Raw genomic sequence first — 17,511 nt, 5'->3', positions numbered from 1 at the left:
CAGAGACCAGCTAAGGTGTCAGGGACTGCGAATTCCAAAGCTTGCTCTGCTGGAGGTACAGATGGACCTGTCTGGGACCAAACATTATGAACCACATGTCTGCTTGACTCTTATGGCCAGAGGCATGCTGGAGGCCCTAGGGATGGCCCAGGTTTTGCCATGACATTTGCAGACCCCGAGAAAGAAGATACCTACCAATAAGGGCTCCTGATGGCCAACTGGGCTCAAATTTTAAAAACAGAGCCTAACAGCCATCTCCACCCAGGGGCCGCTCATGCACACCACACCCGGGAGGATCCTGCACCTAGCGGCCTTCCTCCCACACTGACCTGCGCAGCCGCCCCGCGTTCACCCGGGAGCCAGCCCTTCCCCAGGGCCGCCGGGCCCTACTTCCCCCGGCCGAGGCCTTCCCCACCCGCGGCTGCCAGTCCCTTAGCACCGGCCAGTCACTCGGAGCAGCTCCATTCTGACCAACCAGGGCAGTGATTTTTTGGACCAATCAAACTGTGAGGATTTGAAGTCCTCATTTGCATGAGGACGGGCCAATCAGGGAGCAGGGGTGGGGCCTTCTGTCCGTATTAGCCAGCGGGGGGTGGGGATCCGAAAGAGCAGGCGAGTCTCGCCCCACGGCGGCGGGGCCCTGTTTCCCCACCGGCGCTGGGACCCGCGGGGACCTCTGGGCGGGGCCGTCCCGCTGGACCAGGGCAGGAAGCGCCCCCCCAGCAAGACGGTGAGCCGAGGGGCCTCTCCCGCAGCAGCCTGACGCGGCCTCGCTGTGTGACGTCCAGAGAGCCATTCCACCCTCGGGGCTTCAGGCCCCTCTGGGGGCGGAGCGGAGGGTAAGGACAGACTCGGGTGAGGAAATGGAAACGTGGGCGGGCAGCTCACGGCGTGGGTAGGGACAGCGCCCTGTATGTTCCGAGCTCCGGGAAGCCCCGAGGACAGCCCGCAGGGAGCACACGGCTGCCCGTCCCTGCGCCTCGGTCCTTCTCAGGGCCCCGTCACCCACTTACTGGAAGGCCGCCCGAGGCTCGGGGCGGTCACCCCCAAGGTCCGCGGGCCGGGGGGCGGCCCGGGCGCCCGGCCCCAGGGGCCCGCGGGCCCGGCGGGGGCTCACGCTCGGCCGCCCGCCCACGGCCGCCCGCGCCGACGACTGGAAGCCGCGCTGTGGTGCAGCGCGGTGCGGGGCTGGTCGGGGAAGCGAGCGCGGGGCCTCCCGGGGAAGCCGCCTCGAAGTCGCCAGCACGCGGTCCAGGGCCACCAGCCCCGAGGGCGGGGGCTCGCGCCCGCCGCCCTTCCGCTGCGGCCGCGGGGCACTGAGCGGCGGCCGGGACGGAGGCGGGGGGGGGGGGGCGGGGGGGGACACGGAGCGGCCGCGGGGGACGGAGGGCGGGGCCCGCCGCTGGAGCGGGAGCGAGCCGTGCCACCGAGACTGCGCCTGCGCACTTTTCCGCGTGAACAAAACAGGGCGCCTGACATGCTGGAACTTACATTTTAGAAAGACAGACGGAAAGCAAATGCACCTACAAAATCGGCGGGTTACTTTCAGGGAGTGACAGGAGTGCGAAGGAGCCAACAGGGTGAAAGCCTCCCTGCTTCACAGTCACTGCCTGGGAGGAGGCTGCCATCAGTAGGACACACACGCACCTTGCAAACATCACAAAGCCGTAGTAAACCCGGTGATTTTCAAACAGATGGGTAAGTATATTGTTATGTACCCTGGTTTAGGTTGACGGAGACGGGAGGGACTGGCGGTGGCTAGGAAAGGCTGTTCAGGAGGGGACGCGGGAGCAGAGACAGACCTGCCGGGAAGGAGCAGCAGGAGCCAGTGGGACCAGCGCCCGGACAGCAAGACCAGCAGCCGGGTGAGTCAGGAAACGCCTCACGGAGGGGTGGTAAGACCAGCGAGACCAGTTTTCATGCTGGTATTTATTTGGCACATGCTTGCTGAGGGCGCTGGTGTGCTTGGTGGTGGATGGTAAGTGGTAACCAAGGTCCTCACGCTAATGGAACTAACATTTTTGGATCTTTCTGAAAGTATGGTAAACCGATCCAACCTTAGGTCAGAGAGATGGCCGGGGGCCAGCAAGGAAGCAGTGTGGCACAGTTAGAAAGGTATGTGGGCTGTGGGGTCCCCCGACTCATGCCACATAGTAGGTCTTCAGCACCTAGCACAACAGATTGCTCCGATGGCATCTCCTGAAATTCAAGCCTGGACACCAGGTCTGACTCAAACCCACATCTTGAATGAATGAGTGATGAGTGAATGTGATCCCTGCATTAACCTTTACTAGTTATTCTTTGACCCCCAACTGAGATTACCACCTGCTGCTTAGCCTTGAGAGTCATCCTTTTTAATTATATCACAATGTTTTTCTTTATAATTTTATTATGAAAAAATTTTTAATTTATCTTTATTGTTGAAACTATTACAGATGTCCCCTCCCTGCCATTGATCCCCTCTACCCCACATCCACTCCCCGACCCAGGCCTTCACCACACTATTGCCTGTGTCCATGGGTTATACATATGTGCATATACGTTCTTTCATTAATCTCTCCCCAGCTACACCTTCCCTCTGAGATCCCTCAGTCTGTTCCAGGCTTCTATGTCTCTGGATCTTTTATCAGTTTATTTTGTTCATTAGAGTCTACATATGAGTGTAAAACTGAACCAGGAAGAATCAGAAAACCTGAACAGGCCAGCAACTGATGAAACCGAAGCAGTAATAAACTCCCAGCAAACAAAAACCCTGGTTTCACAGGGTAAAGCTTCACTGGGGAGCTTTAACAAGCATTTTACTTCTAATTACAGCAGTCCCTTTAAGATTCCCTGCAGTGCTGGTTTGGTGGGGGTAAACTCCTTTAGCTTTTTTTTTGGTCTGGGAAGCTCTTTATTTCACCATCTATTTTGAATGACAGCCTTGCTGGATAGAGTAGTGTTGGTTTCAGATACTGGTTTTGCGTTACCTTGAATACTTCATGTCATTCCCTTCTGGTCTGTAGACTTTCTGATGAGAAGTCAGCTGACAGCCTCGTGGGAGCTCCTTTGTAGGTAACATTGCTTTCCACTTGCTACTTTTAAGATTCTTTCTTTGTCACGAATTTTGGCATTTTAATTACATATGTCTGGGCATGGGCCTCTTTGGATTCTTCTTGCTTGGGACTCTCTCTGCCTCCTGAACTTGTGTGACTTTTTCCTTCACCAGATTAGGGGAGTTTTCTGCCATTATTTCTTCAAACAGGTTCTCTAACCTTGCACACTTTCTTCACCTTTAGGTATTCCTATGGTGTGAATATTGTTACATATTGTCCCACAGCTCCCTTAGACGGTCCTCCTGTTTTTCAGTAGTTCTTTTTTTTGGATCTCTGATTTTTTTCTACCCTGTCCTCTAATTTGCTGATCCAACCCTCAGCTTCCACAAAGTTTCATGTGCAGCCACTCACCTTGGGCTCTAGCAGAGGGAGAGCAGAGTGGACTGGAGCTGTGTGAGGAGAATTTAGGGTTGTGGGTTCTGGAGATAGAGCTCAGAGAGCACCGCTCTGGATTCCTGTGCTGACTCATTTTCCCATACTGAAGAGGCAGACATTTACCCTCCAAGAAGCCTTTCCTAGGAGGGAAGCAATTGTCCCACCATGATGGCAAACCTCTCATCCTACTTGTGGAGTTTCTACAGCCTGAGGCTCATTAAGAGACAGATAACAATCAGCCACCCCACCCTGTGGAGTTTCTACAGCCTGAGGCTCATTAAGAGAATCAGATTAATCAGCCTGCAGGCAGAGGCAGAGCTCAGAGTGTTTTGAGTCTTTGCCTGATCTGCTTCTGGACCAGGGCCTTGGAAAAGCACACTCTGGTGTGCATCTTGGTACAGTCCAAATGCAGCCAGCCCCAACAGAGGGGAACTCAAGCTGTGGATTGTTGATAGCTCCAAACAGGTACTCAAGGCCAGTCACAAGCAGCGTCTGACATCGGCCTGCACCAGAGACCTTCCAAAAAGACTGAGAGTCCTAGCAGGCCTATCTAATACATAGGACAAACCCAAACAGGCAACCAAAATGGGAAGACAAAAAAATCAAGCCCCAAATGAAAGAACAACAGAAGTCTCCAGGAAAAGAGCTAAATGAAATGGAGATAAGCAATCTATCAAATATAGAGTTTAGAATATTGATTGTAAAGATGTTCAACAGCATGAAAAAGATATGGAAACTATGAAAAATGACCAGTCAGAAATGAAGAATGACATAGTAGAAATAAAGAATACATTGGAAGGAATAAACAGCAGATGAGAGGAAGCTGAGGATTGGATCAGTTAATTAGAAGATGGTAGAAAATAAATCATTCAATCAGAGATCCAAAAAGTAAAAACAATTAAAAAGCAGGAAGACAGTCTAAGGGAGCTGTGAGACAATATTTGCATCATAGGAGTACCAGAGGAGGTTGAAAGTAATCAAGTGTTAGAGAACCTGTTTGAAGAAATCAAACTTCCCTAACCTGGTGAAGGAAAAAGTCACACAAGTTCAGGAGGCAGAGAGGCCCAAGCAAGAAGAATCCAAAGAGGCCCATGCCCAGACATATCATAATTAAAATGCCAAAAATTCAAGACAAAGAATATTAAAGGCAGCAAGAGAAAAGCAATCTGTTATCTACAAAGAGCTCCCATAGGCTGTTAGCTTTCTCATCAGAAACTCTATGGGCAGAAGAGAATGGCATGAAGTATTCAAGGTAATGCAAAACAAAGATCTGAAACCAAGACTACTCTATCCAACAAGGCTATCATTCAAAATAGATGGTGAAATAAAGAGCTTCCCAGACAAAAAAAGTCTAAATGAGTTTATTACCACCAAACTAGCATTGCAGGAAATGTTAAAGGGACTGCTGTAATTAGAAGTAGAAATAGAGAAACATAGGCATAAAGAATTAAAATGGCAATAAATAAGGACCTATCAATAATAACCTTAAGGACTTTAAGGGAGAGATTGACAGCACTACAGTCATTGTCATGGACTTTCACACCCTACTGACTTCACTGGATAGCTCTTCCAGACAAAAAGTCAACACAGAAACAGTGACTAAATGGCACACTAGAGCAGATGGCTTCAATTGATATTTACAGAACATTTCACCCCAAAGCTGCAGAATATACATTCCTCTCAAGGGCACCTGGGTCATGCTCAAAGATAGACCACATGTTAGGACACAAAACCAGTCTCTACAAGTTCAAGAAGATTGAAATCATATCAAGCATCTCAGATCACAATGGCATGAAATTAAAAATCAACTACAGTAAAAACACTCAAAACATTCAAACACATGCGGGCTAAATAGCATGTTATTAAACAATGAATGGGTTACCAATAAGTTCAAGAAAGAAATCAAAAGCTTCCTGGAAACAAATGAAAGTGAACACACAACAACCCAAAATCTATGGTACACAGGGAAAGCTGGCCTAAGAGGGAAGTTCATAGCACTGCAGGCCTACCTCAAAAAGCAAGAAAAATTTTCAGTAATCTAACCCTACAACTTAAAGAATTAGAAAGCTCCCCTGTGAAACTGCCCAGACCAGGGCTTTTGTTTGCTGGGAGTTTTTTATTGCTGCTTCGATTTCATCAGTTGTTATTGGCCTATTCAGGTTTCCTGATTCTTCCTGGTTCAGTTTTATATGATCTCACTCATATGTGGAATCTAATAAACAAAATAAACTGAGTAACAAAATAGATCCAGAGACATAGAAGCATGGCACAGACTGAGGGGTCTCAGAGGGAAGGCGGGGATGGGGGAGGGGTGAGGAGATTAATCAAAAAACTTATATGCATATATGCATAACCCATGGGCGCAGACAGTAGTGAAGTGACGGCTTGGGGGGTGGGGGTGGATGTGGGGTGGAGGGGATCAATAGGGAAAAAAGAGGGATATCTATAATATTTTCAGCAATAAAGATAAATTTGAATAAATAAGTAAATAACCCACATAGCTGGTGGCTGACACAGAACAGCTCCACCTTCTTGGAAAGTTCCTTCCTGCTCCCTCTTCCTCAGTCCTTTAGCTCACTGTTCTAATTTTCTTTCACCACAGATGAGTTTTGCCTCTTCTAGAACTATAAATGGAATCATACACTATATACTCTTTTTGTGACTGACGACTTTCACTCAGCATGTTTTTGAGTCATTCATGTTGATCTATGTATTAGAAGTTTGTTTCTTTTATTGCTGAATTCTATTTCATTGCATGACTATGCCTCAGTTTATTCATTCTCCTATTGATGGACATTTGGCTGTTTCTAGTTTTGGGCAATTATGAATAAAGCTGCTATGAACATTCATATGAGTATGATTGTGAATGTATTTTTTTCCTCTTAGGCAAACATCTAGTAGTGAGACTGTTGAGTCACAGAACAGGTATATGTTTCATTTTATAAGAAACTGCCAGGCATTTTTCAGTGATCGTGCCATATAACACTCCCCAAACACTATGAGAGTTCTGTTAGCTCCATATCCTCACCAACATTTGCTGTCAATCTTCTAATTTTAGCCATTCTTGCGGGTGCATAGTGGTACCTCATTGGGTTCTATTTTGCATAAATCACCATTATTTTCTTTACTGTTTACATGTGGGTTGTTAATTTTGGTCTTCCCCCTTTGGAATGTATGTGCCAGGAGGGTAAAAACCTTGTTTGGTATTTTTGCTAATATTTTCCTAGTGACTAGAACAGGGCCTGGCATATAGTATGTGTTCAATAAATTCATTCATACATGTATCGAACAAATAGCCTTTGAGTGCCATGAGCAGAGCAGATATTATGATTCCTATTGATAAGTGAGAAAATTGACATTAAGAGATAAGAGATTTCACCATGTTCAACATAGCTGACAATAAATGTCAATTATAACTATCATATATGGATGCCTACTATGTGTCAGGGACCATCTAGGCTCTTTATGTAAATTGTCTTACTTAATCCCTACAAAATTTTCATGAAGAATACTAGTATTAACCCATTTTAAAAGATGAAAACACTGAGGCACATAGAAATTAATAACATGCCCCTTGGTGTGGTAATTTAAAAAGATAATTTTGACACTCCTCTCTTCAAGTGGTGGAGTTGAAGTTCTGTTACCTTGGTTGTGGGCTGGATTTAGTTATCTAATTCTAATGAATAATATGGTGGAAGTGATGGTTTATGATTTCCAAGAATAGTTCATAAAAGGCATTGTAGCTTCCTCCTTGTGCTTGTGTCCTCTCTCTCTCTCTCTCTCTCTCTCTCATTCACCCTGCCATGTCTGAGGACACTCCAGCAGCGGTATGGAGACCTCCCTATGAGGAGGAACTCAGTGTCTCAACAACCAGGGAAAAACTGAGACCTTCCAACAATAGCCATGTGAGTGCACTATCTTGGACACACGTCCTTCATTCTGTCAAGCTTTCAGATGATGCAGCCTTGACTGGCACCTTGACTACAACCTTATGAGGGCCCCTGGCTCAGAATCACCCAACTCAGCTGCTCTCAGATTTGTAGTTCAGGAACTGAAGGAGATAATAAATGTTTGCTGTTTCAAACTTCTAAGTTTTGGGTTAATTTTTACACATCAATAGGTCACTGACACACTAGGTCACTAGTAAGTGTTAGGACTGGGGTTCAAATCCAGACAGTCTGACTCCAATTGCCATAATGTCCATCATGATATCTGTCCTTCATTGAGTGTCTCCCATGTGCCAAGCCCTGTGAAATGGTCTCCTTGTATTAGTGACTTTGGTTGGTCCCCTGATATTTGCACTGTATGCAGCAACTAGGGCTCGGGTTCTGGAGCTCAACTGCCTGGGTTTCCATCCTGACTTTTACCAGTTCTGACATTCTGACATATCTTTAAAGATCACTTGGATTAAATTTCCTCATTTGTAAAATGGAACAATAGTAGCATCTACTTCATAGGATCATTATGAAATTACATGAGTTTTTACATTTAAAACATTTAGAACCAAATCATGCACACAATAAGCACTCAATACATACCAGTTGAATTACCTTGCATGTTGTATTCTGTCAATCATGGTGACTTACAGCATGCAAAGCACTTTATTGTTATACCTTTACAATGACCCTGTGAGGTAGACACCATTATTTCACAGGGTGGAGATAGCCTCACAGGAGGAAGGGAGTTTTCCCCAGCCACAAAGCTGGTAACTAACACAGTGAGCCTGTAAATCAAACCCGTATACCTTCAAACCAATCCTTCCCATCATATTATCTTCCAGTTCCTGCATTAACCTAGATTTTCTGCTAACTGGGTGGGTTGGGCAGAGAACTCACATTTATTGAAGGCCTACTTCTGCCTGGCACTGTGCTAAGGGCTTTCCATAGGCTCTTTCATTCACCCACACACCCAAGCACTGATTCTCTCACTAAAATGTTTCCCAGTTTCCTTCCCATGCACACGAAAGAGATACAAAATGTTCTTGTTGAATTGAAAACAGCCCAAAGAGTACAGAGTTGATTTTTTATAATAAAAAGGGTTATTTTGCCATACTGGTCAAAAGCCCAGCTTGCCAAAAATATTGTCTTGGATAAAATAGACAGGGAGCGCCTGACCAGCAACCAACCACTTTGGCCTGTGTCCCTTTCCATCACCCAGGCTAGTGTTTACTGGTGGTCTCTCCTAGCCAAGAATGTGCCTGTGGGGGAAGAAAGCTTAGCTTAGCAACTTCAGATCCACTCAATGTTCTTGCTTTCACCATAGGGCACAGCTGCTTATACCTGTCCTTGCCCCTGTGCTCGTCTACTGTGGTCAAGCAACCAAAGAAAAAATAAAGGACTTCATCAAAATAAAAAACTTTTGTGACTCAAAGGACTCTACAAAAGAAGTAAAAAGATAAGTCACAGAATGGGGGAAAATATTTGCAAATCATATATCTGGAAAAGGACTTGTATCCAGAATATATAAAGAACTCTTTTTTTAATTAGTTTTTTTTTTAAATTGACTTCAGAGAGAGAGGAAGGGACAGGGAGAGGAAGAGAGAGAACATCAGTGTAAGAGAGAAACATTGATTGGTTGCCTCCTGCATGCACCCCAATAGGGAATTGAACCTGCAACCTGATTATGTGCCCTGACCAGGAAACAAACCTGTGACCTTTTGGTGCACAGGACAACAAGCAACCAACTGAGCCACACTGGCCAGACCTATATAAAGAACTCTTACAACTCAACCATTAAAAGACTTCCCGTCAAGATGGCAGAGTACGTAAATGCTGTGCTTGCCTCCTCCCATGACTACATCTAATATACAAATAAATTATACAACAACCACCCTTGAGAATCACCTTAAGACTAGCTGAACAGAACTCCTATAACTAAGGATATAAAGAAGCAGCCACATCAAGACTAGTAAGAAGGGTTGAGAAGCGAAACAGGCTGACCCACACTTATGTGTGATGGTTAAGAATCAGGAGGGATATCTTGGCTGTGGAGGTCCACCTGAAGAGCAAGGGGTCTTAGCCTGATACAGGGTTCCCAGTATGGGACACCAGTATGGAAACAGTAGTCCCCAAAAACATCTGGCTATGAAAATCAGTACAGATTCCATGTGGGTGAGACAAAGAGCTGCTGTATACCCACACGTCCTCTCTCTCTCTCTCTTTCTCTTTTACCAGCATTATTATTATTTTATTGTTTTGTTTTTTAAAAAATATCTTTGATTTCAGAGAGAGGAAGGGAGAGGGGGAGAGAGAGAAAGAGAAACATCAGTGATGAGTCATTGCTAGGCTGCCTCCCGCCCACCCCCCACTGAGGATCCAGCCCACAACCCGGGCATGTACCCTGACCAGGAACTGAACCATGACCTCCTGGATCATAGGTCGATGCTCAACCACTAAGCCATTCCTGGCGGGGCAATCAGCATTATTTTATTTATTATTATTATTATTATTTTAAATCCTCACCCAAAGACATGTTTTTATTAATATTTTTTAGAGAGAGAGAGGGAGAGGGAGAAGCATTGATGTGAGAGAGAAACATCAATCAGTTACCTCCCGTACATACCCCGACTGGGGATCAAACCCTCAACCCTTTGGTGCACAGAACGATGCTCCAGCCAGGGCCCTAGGCATCCTCTTAAAGGGCCCATGCACAGAATCAGTCACTCACAAGCACTCACCCTAAGCTCCAGCAAAGGGACAGAAGCTTGAAAAGTGCCAGAGACATATGGGGAGGAAATGAATTGTCTGGCTTCAAGGCAAGAGCTAGAGAGGCAGCCCTCTGCAGGACAGAAGTGCTGGCAGGTGCCATTGTTTCTTTGTTGAGCCCTCTCACCATATAGCTGGCAGGCACAGGCAGGTACCAAATCTGAGTCTCCATAAACCTAGCTACCACTGTTTGCTGCCTTCCCCAGTGATTCACAGAGATCACGCCCCACCTAACTTGTGCACTGGCCCCAACCTCTTTCAGTGGCTGTTCCTCACAAGCAGCTGGCCTCTGTCCATGCTGTGGACTTTCCCTAAACCCACAGACCCCAAGTAAGCAGTATCTGGCCACAGCAGGCCCTGTACATCCTGGTAAGTGGCCTCAAGCCTGGCACTAGTGGTAGCTGGCCTCAGTTCACAGCATAACCACTCATAGGTACCTCCAACACCAGCACAGGCAGCTACTAACCACAGATCACGTCGTAGCTCCTACCAGGAGGTCCCAAGCCAGGTACAGGCAGCAGCCGACCTTAGCCTGATGCAAAGCCCCTCCCAAGAAGCCCAACACACCTGGTGGCTAGCTTCAGACCACACCAGAGAACCACCAAAACAGTGCCACAAACAACACACCCGATGAGTAGATTCAGCAGGCAGTAGAGGCTTGCTAAAGCGAACCTGGCTCTGCTAGGTCAGCTGCCACACAACAGCTCATGTTCTGTAGTCATGGCCAGTCCTCACAGCCAGTCAGCCTAAGGGTCAATCCCACCCACTGATGTGACAACAGAAATCAAAACTCAACTACAACAGGAGGGCACACACAGCCCACAAAATGGGCACTCCTTGAGCCCAGCTCAGGTGATCAGGGCCACTGTGCCACTAGGCCCCACAGGCCACCTAGTACATAAGGCCACCTGCCAAGATTGAGAGACGTAGCAGATCTACCTAAAACGTGGAAGCAAACACAGAGAGGCAGCCAAAATGAAGAGACTAAAAACACACACATACACCAAACAAACAAACAAACATCATGTCCCAAATGAAAGAACTGAGGAATTCTCCAGAAAAATAACTAAACCAAATGAAATTCAAAACACTGGTTATCAAGATGCTCAGCGGACATAGTAAGAACTTTAACAAAGAGACAGTAAGGATAAAAAAGACATAAAAATCATAAAAAAGAACCAGTCAGAAATAAGTAATACAATAACTAAAATAAAAAATACACTAGAAGAAATCAATAGCATAATTGATGAAGTAGAGGCTTTAATAAGTGATTTGAAAGACAAGGTAGCAAAAAATTCCCAATCACAACAGCAAACAGAAAAAAAAAATTTTTTTTTTAATGAGGATAGTTTAAGGGACCTATGGGACAACATTGGGTGTAAAAACAGTTGCATCATAGGTGTTTAAGAAGAAGAAGAAGAGAGAGCAAGGGGTTGAGAACCTGTTTGAAGAAATAATGACTGAAGACGACCCTAACCAGGTGAAGGAAATAGATATACAAGTCCAGGAAGTACAGAGAGTCCCAAACTAGATGAACCCAAAAAGGCCCACAAGACAAATCACAAAGTGGCAAAGGTTAAACACAAAGAGAAAACCTTAAAAGCAGCAAGAGAAAGGCAGTTATCTGTAAAAGAGCTCCCATATGACTGTCAGGTGATTTCTCAACAGAAATTTTGCAGGCCAGAAAAGACTGACACAAAATACTCAACGTGATGAAAAACAAGGACCTACAACCAAGATTTCTCTACCCAGCAAAGCTATCATTTAAAATTGAAGGACAGATAAAGAGCTTCCCAGATAAGAAAAAACTAAAGGAGTTCATCACCACTAACCCAGTATTACAACAACAACAAAAAATTTTTTTGGACCATTTGGAGATTTATTAGCAGGCGACTGTGAGTGGGCTCCTGCCCAAAACAAAACTTGCAGCCTACAAGAAATTTTAAAGGGACTTCTTAAAGAAGAAGACAAACACCCATAAATATGAATAATAAAATATCAGTAACTTCATACCTATCAATCACTTTAAATGTAAATGGATTAAATGCTCCAATCAAAAGACATAAGGTAGCTGAATGGATAAGAAAACACAACACATACAGATGCTGTCTATAAAAGACCCTCTTCATATTGAGAGACACTCAGAGTGACAGTAAAGGGATGGAAAAAAATATTTCCCGTAAATGGAAAGCAGAAAAAAGCTGGGGTAGTAGCACTTATAGCTTCCAAATATACTTTAAGACAAAGGCTATTATAAGAGACAGAGAAAACACTTTATAATGATAAAGGGATCAATCCAACAAGAGGATATAGCCCTTGTAAACATTTATGCACCCAACATAGAAGCACCTAAATATAGAAAGCTAATATTGATGGACATAAAGGGAGAGATTGACAGTAATACAGTCATAGTAGGGGACTTTAACACCCCACTAACATCAATGAATACATTTTCCAGACAGAAAATCAACAAGGAAACATTGGCCTTAAGTGACACATTGGACCAGATGGATTTAAGGGACACTTTTAGTGCATGCCATTTCCAGGATAGACCACATGTTAGGACACATAAAAGTCTCAATTAATTTATGAAAATTGAAATCATATCAAGCATCTTCTCTGTCCATAATGGTATGAAACTATAACGGTGAAAAACTGAAACCCACCTAGCCATTCTTTTGACATTGTTTCTGTAAATGCTAGCTCTAATGTCTAGCTTGTGTGCAAACAGCATGTTTGCATAAGAATCCTAGGAACTAACTTCAGAAGATGCAGACTCTGACTTTCAGTCATCCCAGTCATCCCAGTTCTGGGAGGTTTTCTGACCTTCAACCATAGAACCAGGATGACGAAGACCAGAGTGAAGCACACCAGTTTCAAGGTCCTTATCAGAATTGACTTCGCTGCCCTGCATGTACAGAACTTTCAACCCCTTCTCCTTCATTTCTTTGTTCTTCTTTCCCTCTCCCTCCTTATAAAAACTTCTGCCTGCACTGAGATGTTGAGCTGGGCTTTATGACAAGAGTCACCCATATCCTCAGGTTACTGGCATTTGAATAAACCACTTTCCTTTTTCACCAACATCTGTCTCATGAGTTTGGTTTTTGTGGCAGCAGGGAGTCAAATCTTGGTTCTGGTTATAAAACTAGAAATTAATTAGAGGGAAAAAACTGAAAAACACACAAACACATGGAGACTAAATAACATACTATTAAATAATGAATGGGCTAGCAATGAAATCAAGAAAGAAATAAAAATATACATTGATACAAGTGAAAATGAAAACACAATGACCCAAAAATCTATGGGACATAGCCAAAGGAGTTCTAAGACAGAAATTCATAGCAATGCAGACCTACCTCAAGAAAAAGAATAATCACAAAAAAGAAAAAAAGGAAATCAATCTAAACTTGCACCTAAAGGAATTAGAAAAAGAACAACAAACAAAGCTCAAAATAAGTAGAAGGAAAAATATAAAGATCAGAGAAAAAAATAGAGCCTAAAAACATAATACAAAAGGTCAATAAAACCAAGAGCTTGTTCCTTGAAAAGGTAAACAAAATTGATAAACCTTTTCCCAGACTTATTAAGAAAAAAAGAGAGGGGATCAAAATAAATAAAATAAGAAATGAAAGAGGAGAAGTGACAAATGGCATCACAGAAATACAATGGATTGTAAGAATATATTTCAATTATAGGCCAACAAATTGGACAATCTGAAAAAAATGGTAATTCCTAGAAACATACAATCTTCCATTACTGAGTCAAAAAGAGACAGAGTATCTGAACAGACCAATAACTACTAAAAAAATTGAATCAATAAACAAAAAACTTCCAATAAAAAAATCCTAGACCAGATGACTTCACAGGTGGATTTCACCAAACATTCAAAGAAGAATACCTGGGTTTTTTTGTTTTTTTTTCAAATTATTCCAAAAAATTCAAGAGAAGGGAAGGCTCCCAAGCTCATTTTACGAGGCCAGAATTACTCTGATTCCAAAACCAAATATATTACAAAAAAATAAAATTATATGAATTATATGCCAATATCCCTCGTGAACATAAAAAATTTTCAGCAAAATACTAGCAAAACAAATTCAGCAATACATTAAAGAAATCATACACCATGATTAAGTGGGATTTATTCCTGGGATGCAAGGTTGGTACAAAATCCTCAAATCAATGGGATACACCACATAAACAAAATGAAGGACAAAAATCGAATAATCATATTAATAGATACAGAAAAAACATTTGACAAAACCCAGCACCCATTTATAATAAATACAGCAATCTGACAAGAAAAAAATAAATAAAATGCATCCAAATTGGAAAGGAATTAGTAAAACTCATTATTTGTATATGACATGATACTATATATTGGGAAACTTAAAGATTCCACCAAAAATATATTAGATATTTTATTTTATTTTCTCATTAAACTTTGTTTTAATGGGTCTCAAAATTCTGTGACAGATTTTGGGTCAAGTTGTTTCCATTAAAAAGTACTGATTTAAAAAACTAGTAACTTAAAAACTGCCACACACAAAAAAACCCAAATGGTCCACAAAACATTCTTCTTTCCTTCTGAAGGTTTTATGATGCATTGTAATCATTAACCAGTCTTTTACTGTTAAATGGCCAATTGAGACAAACAGTTCGGAGACTGTTCTCCCACCACTGATTAAGGCTGGGGAGGCAGGTATCGGGGGTAATATTCCTTTAGCCTTCTGAGCTTTCTGGGCAGACTTGGTGACTGCCAGCTCCAGCTGTCTTCTTGTCCCCTGCTTTGATGACACCAACAGCAACTGTCTGTCTCATGTCACGAACAGCAAAACGGCCCAGAGGAGGGTACTCAGAGAAGCTCTCAACACACATGGGCTTGCCAGGCACCATAACAACGATGGCAGCATCACCAGATTTCAAAAACTTAGGGCCACCTTCCAGCTTTTCCCCAGAACAACAATCAATCTTCTCTTTTAGCTCAGCAAATTTGCAAGCAATATGAGCTGTGTGACAATCCAGCACAGGTGCATACCCAGCACTGATGTGGCCTGGATGGCTCAGGATAATCCTGAGCTGTGAAGCCAGCTGCTTCCATTGGTGGGTCATTTTTGCTGTCACCACCCACATTGCCACAACGAACATCTTTGACAGACACATTCTTGACATTGAAGCCCACATTGTCCCCAGGAAGAGCTTCACTCAAAGCTCATGGTGCATTTCAACAGACTTTACTTCAGTTGTAACATTGACTGGAGCAAAGGTGACCACCATGCCGGGCTTGAGAACACCAGTCTCCACTCGGCCCACAGGGACAGTACCAATGCCACCAGTTTTGTAGACATCCTGGAGGGGTAGACGCAGGGGCTTGTCAATTGGACGAGTTGGTGGTAAGATGCAATCCAGAGCTTCAAGCACTGTGGTTCCACTGGCATTGCCATCTTTACGGGTGACCTTCCATCCCTTGAACCAAGGCATATTAGCACTTGGCTCAAGCATGTTGTCACCATTCCAACCAGAAACTGGCACAAATGCTGCTGTGTCAGGGTTGTAGCCAATTTTCTTAATGTAGGTGCTGACTTCTTTAACAATTTCCTCCTGTCTCTTCTGGCTGTAGGGTGGCTCAGTGGAATCCATTTTGTTAACACCAACAATCAGTTGTTTCACACCCAGTGTGTAAGCCAGAAGGGCATGTTCACGGGGCTGCCCATCCTTGGAGATACCTGCTTCAAATTCACCAATACCAGCAGCAACAATCAGGACAGTACAGTCAGCCTGAGATATGCCTGTAATCATGTTTTTGATGAAGTGTCTGTGTCCCGGGGCATCAACGATCGTCACATAATACTTGCTGGTCTCGAATTTCCACAGGGAGATATCAATGGTGATGCCATGCTCATGTTCAGCTTTCAGTTTATCCAAGACCCAGGCATTCTTGAAGGAGCCCTTCCCCATCTCAGCTGCCTCCTTCTCAAATTTTTCGATGGTTCTTTTGTCGATCCCACCACATTTGTAGATCAGATGGCCAGTAGTGGTAGAACTTGCCAGAATCTATGTGTCCAATGACAACAATGCTGATATGAGTCTTTTCCTTTCCCATTTTGGGTTAGTGGTGGTTTTCAAGACAACTGTGTTCTGGAGGCAAATCCTTTGTGAAAAAGATCTATTAGATATTTTAAAAGATACAAATACGTGGAAGGATATATCATGCTCATGAATGGGAAGAGTTAAAATTGTTAAAATGTCCATACTACCCAAAGCTATGTACAAATTTAATGTAATCTACCAAAATGCCACTGGCATTTCTCAAAGAACTAGAATAAATAATCCTAAAATTTATATGGCACCACAAGAGACCTCAAATACCCAAAGCAATATTGAGAAAGAAGATCAAAGTTGGTAGCGTGATGCTACCTGATATCAAACCATACTACTAGGCTGTAGTAATCAAAACAGACACATAGAAAATAAAATAAAAAAATAAAAAACAGACAGACACATAGATCAATGGAACAGAATAGAGAGCCCAGAAATAAGCCCATACGTATATATGGTCAACTAATCTATGACAAAGGAGACAAGAATATACAATAAAGACAGCCTCCTCAATAGATGGTGTTGGGAAAGCTGAACAGATACATGTAAAAATGATACTAGACCACTTTAATACACCATATAAAAAAAGTAAACTCAAAATGGATTAGAGACTTAAATGTCAGAGCTGAAATCATAAAACTCCTGGGAGAAAACATAGGCAAGAAAATCTTTGACATCGGTCTTAGTAATATTTATTTTGGACATGTCTCCTGGGGCAAAGACAACAAAAGCAAAAGTAAACAAATGAGACTACATCAAACTAAAAAGCTTTTGCACGATGAAGGAAACCACCAACAAAATGAAAGGCAACCTACTGAATGGGAGATTTGCAAATAATATATTCAATAAGGTGTTAATATCCAAAACATATAAAGGACTCATACAACTCAATATACAAAAAAGAACCCAATTCTAAAAAATGGGCAGAGGATATGAATAGATATATCACCAAAGAGGACAGACAGATGGCCAACAGACACATGAAAAGATGCTCAACATTACTAATCATCAGGGAAATGCAAATCAAACCACAATGAGATATCACCTCATACCTGTCAGAATGGTTACAATCAACCAATCAATCAATCAATCAGTCACAACAAGTGCTGATGAGGACTTGGAGAAAAGGGAACCCTCATGCCCTGTTTGTGGGAATGTAAATTGGTGCAGCCACTGTGGGAAACAGTATGGAGATTCCTCAAAACATTGAAAGTAGCACAGGACTCCCAGGAGCATGC

The 17,511-nt window shown here is 43.3% G+C and overlaps 1 pseudogene; it reads right to left on the bottom strand.

The window, feature by feature from the left end:
* Positions 1–1,009: 1,009 nt before the first annotated feature.
* Positions 1,010–16,427, bottom strand: LOC107539198 (elongation factor 1-alpha 1 pseudogene; annotated as a pseudogene).
* Positions 16,428–17,511: the final 1,084 nt, after the last annotated feature.

This window comes from Miniopterus natalensis, chromosome 17 (assembly GCF_054644295.1).
Source record: "Miniopterus natalensis isolate mMinNat1 chromosome 17, mMinNat1.hap1, whole genome shotgun sequence".
Classification (NCBI taxonomy): domain Eukaryota; kingdom Metazoa; phylum Chordata; class Mammalia; order Chiroptera; family Miniopteridae; genus Miniopterus; species Miniopterus natalensis.
This window is presented reverse-complemented; position numbering and strand designations above follow the sequence as displayed.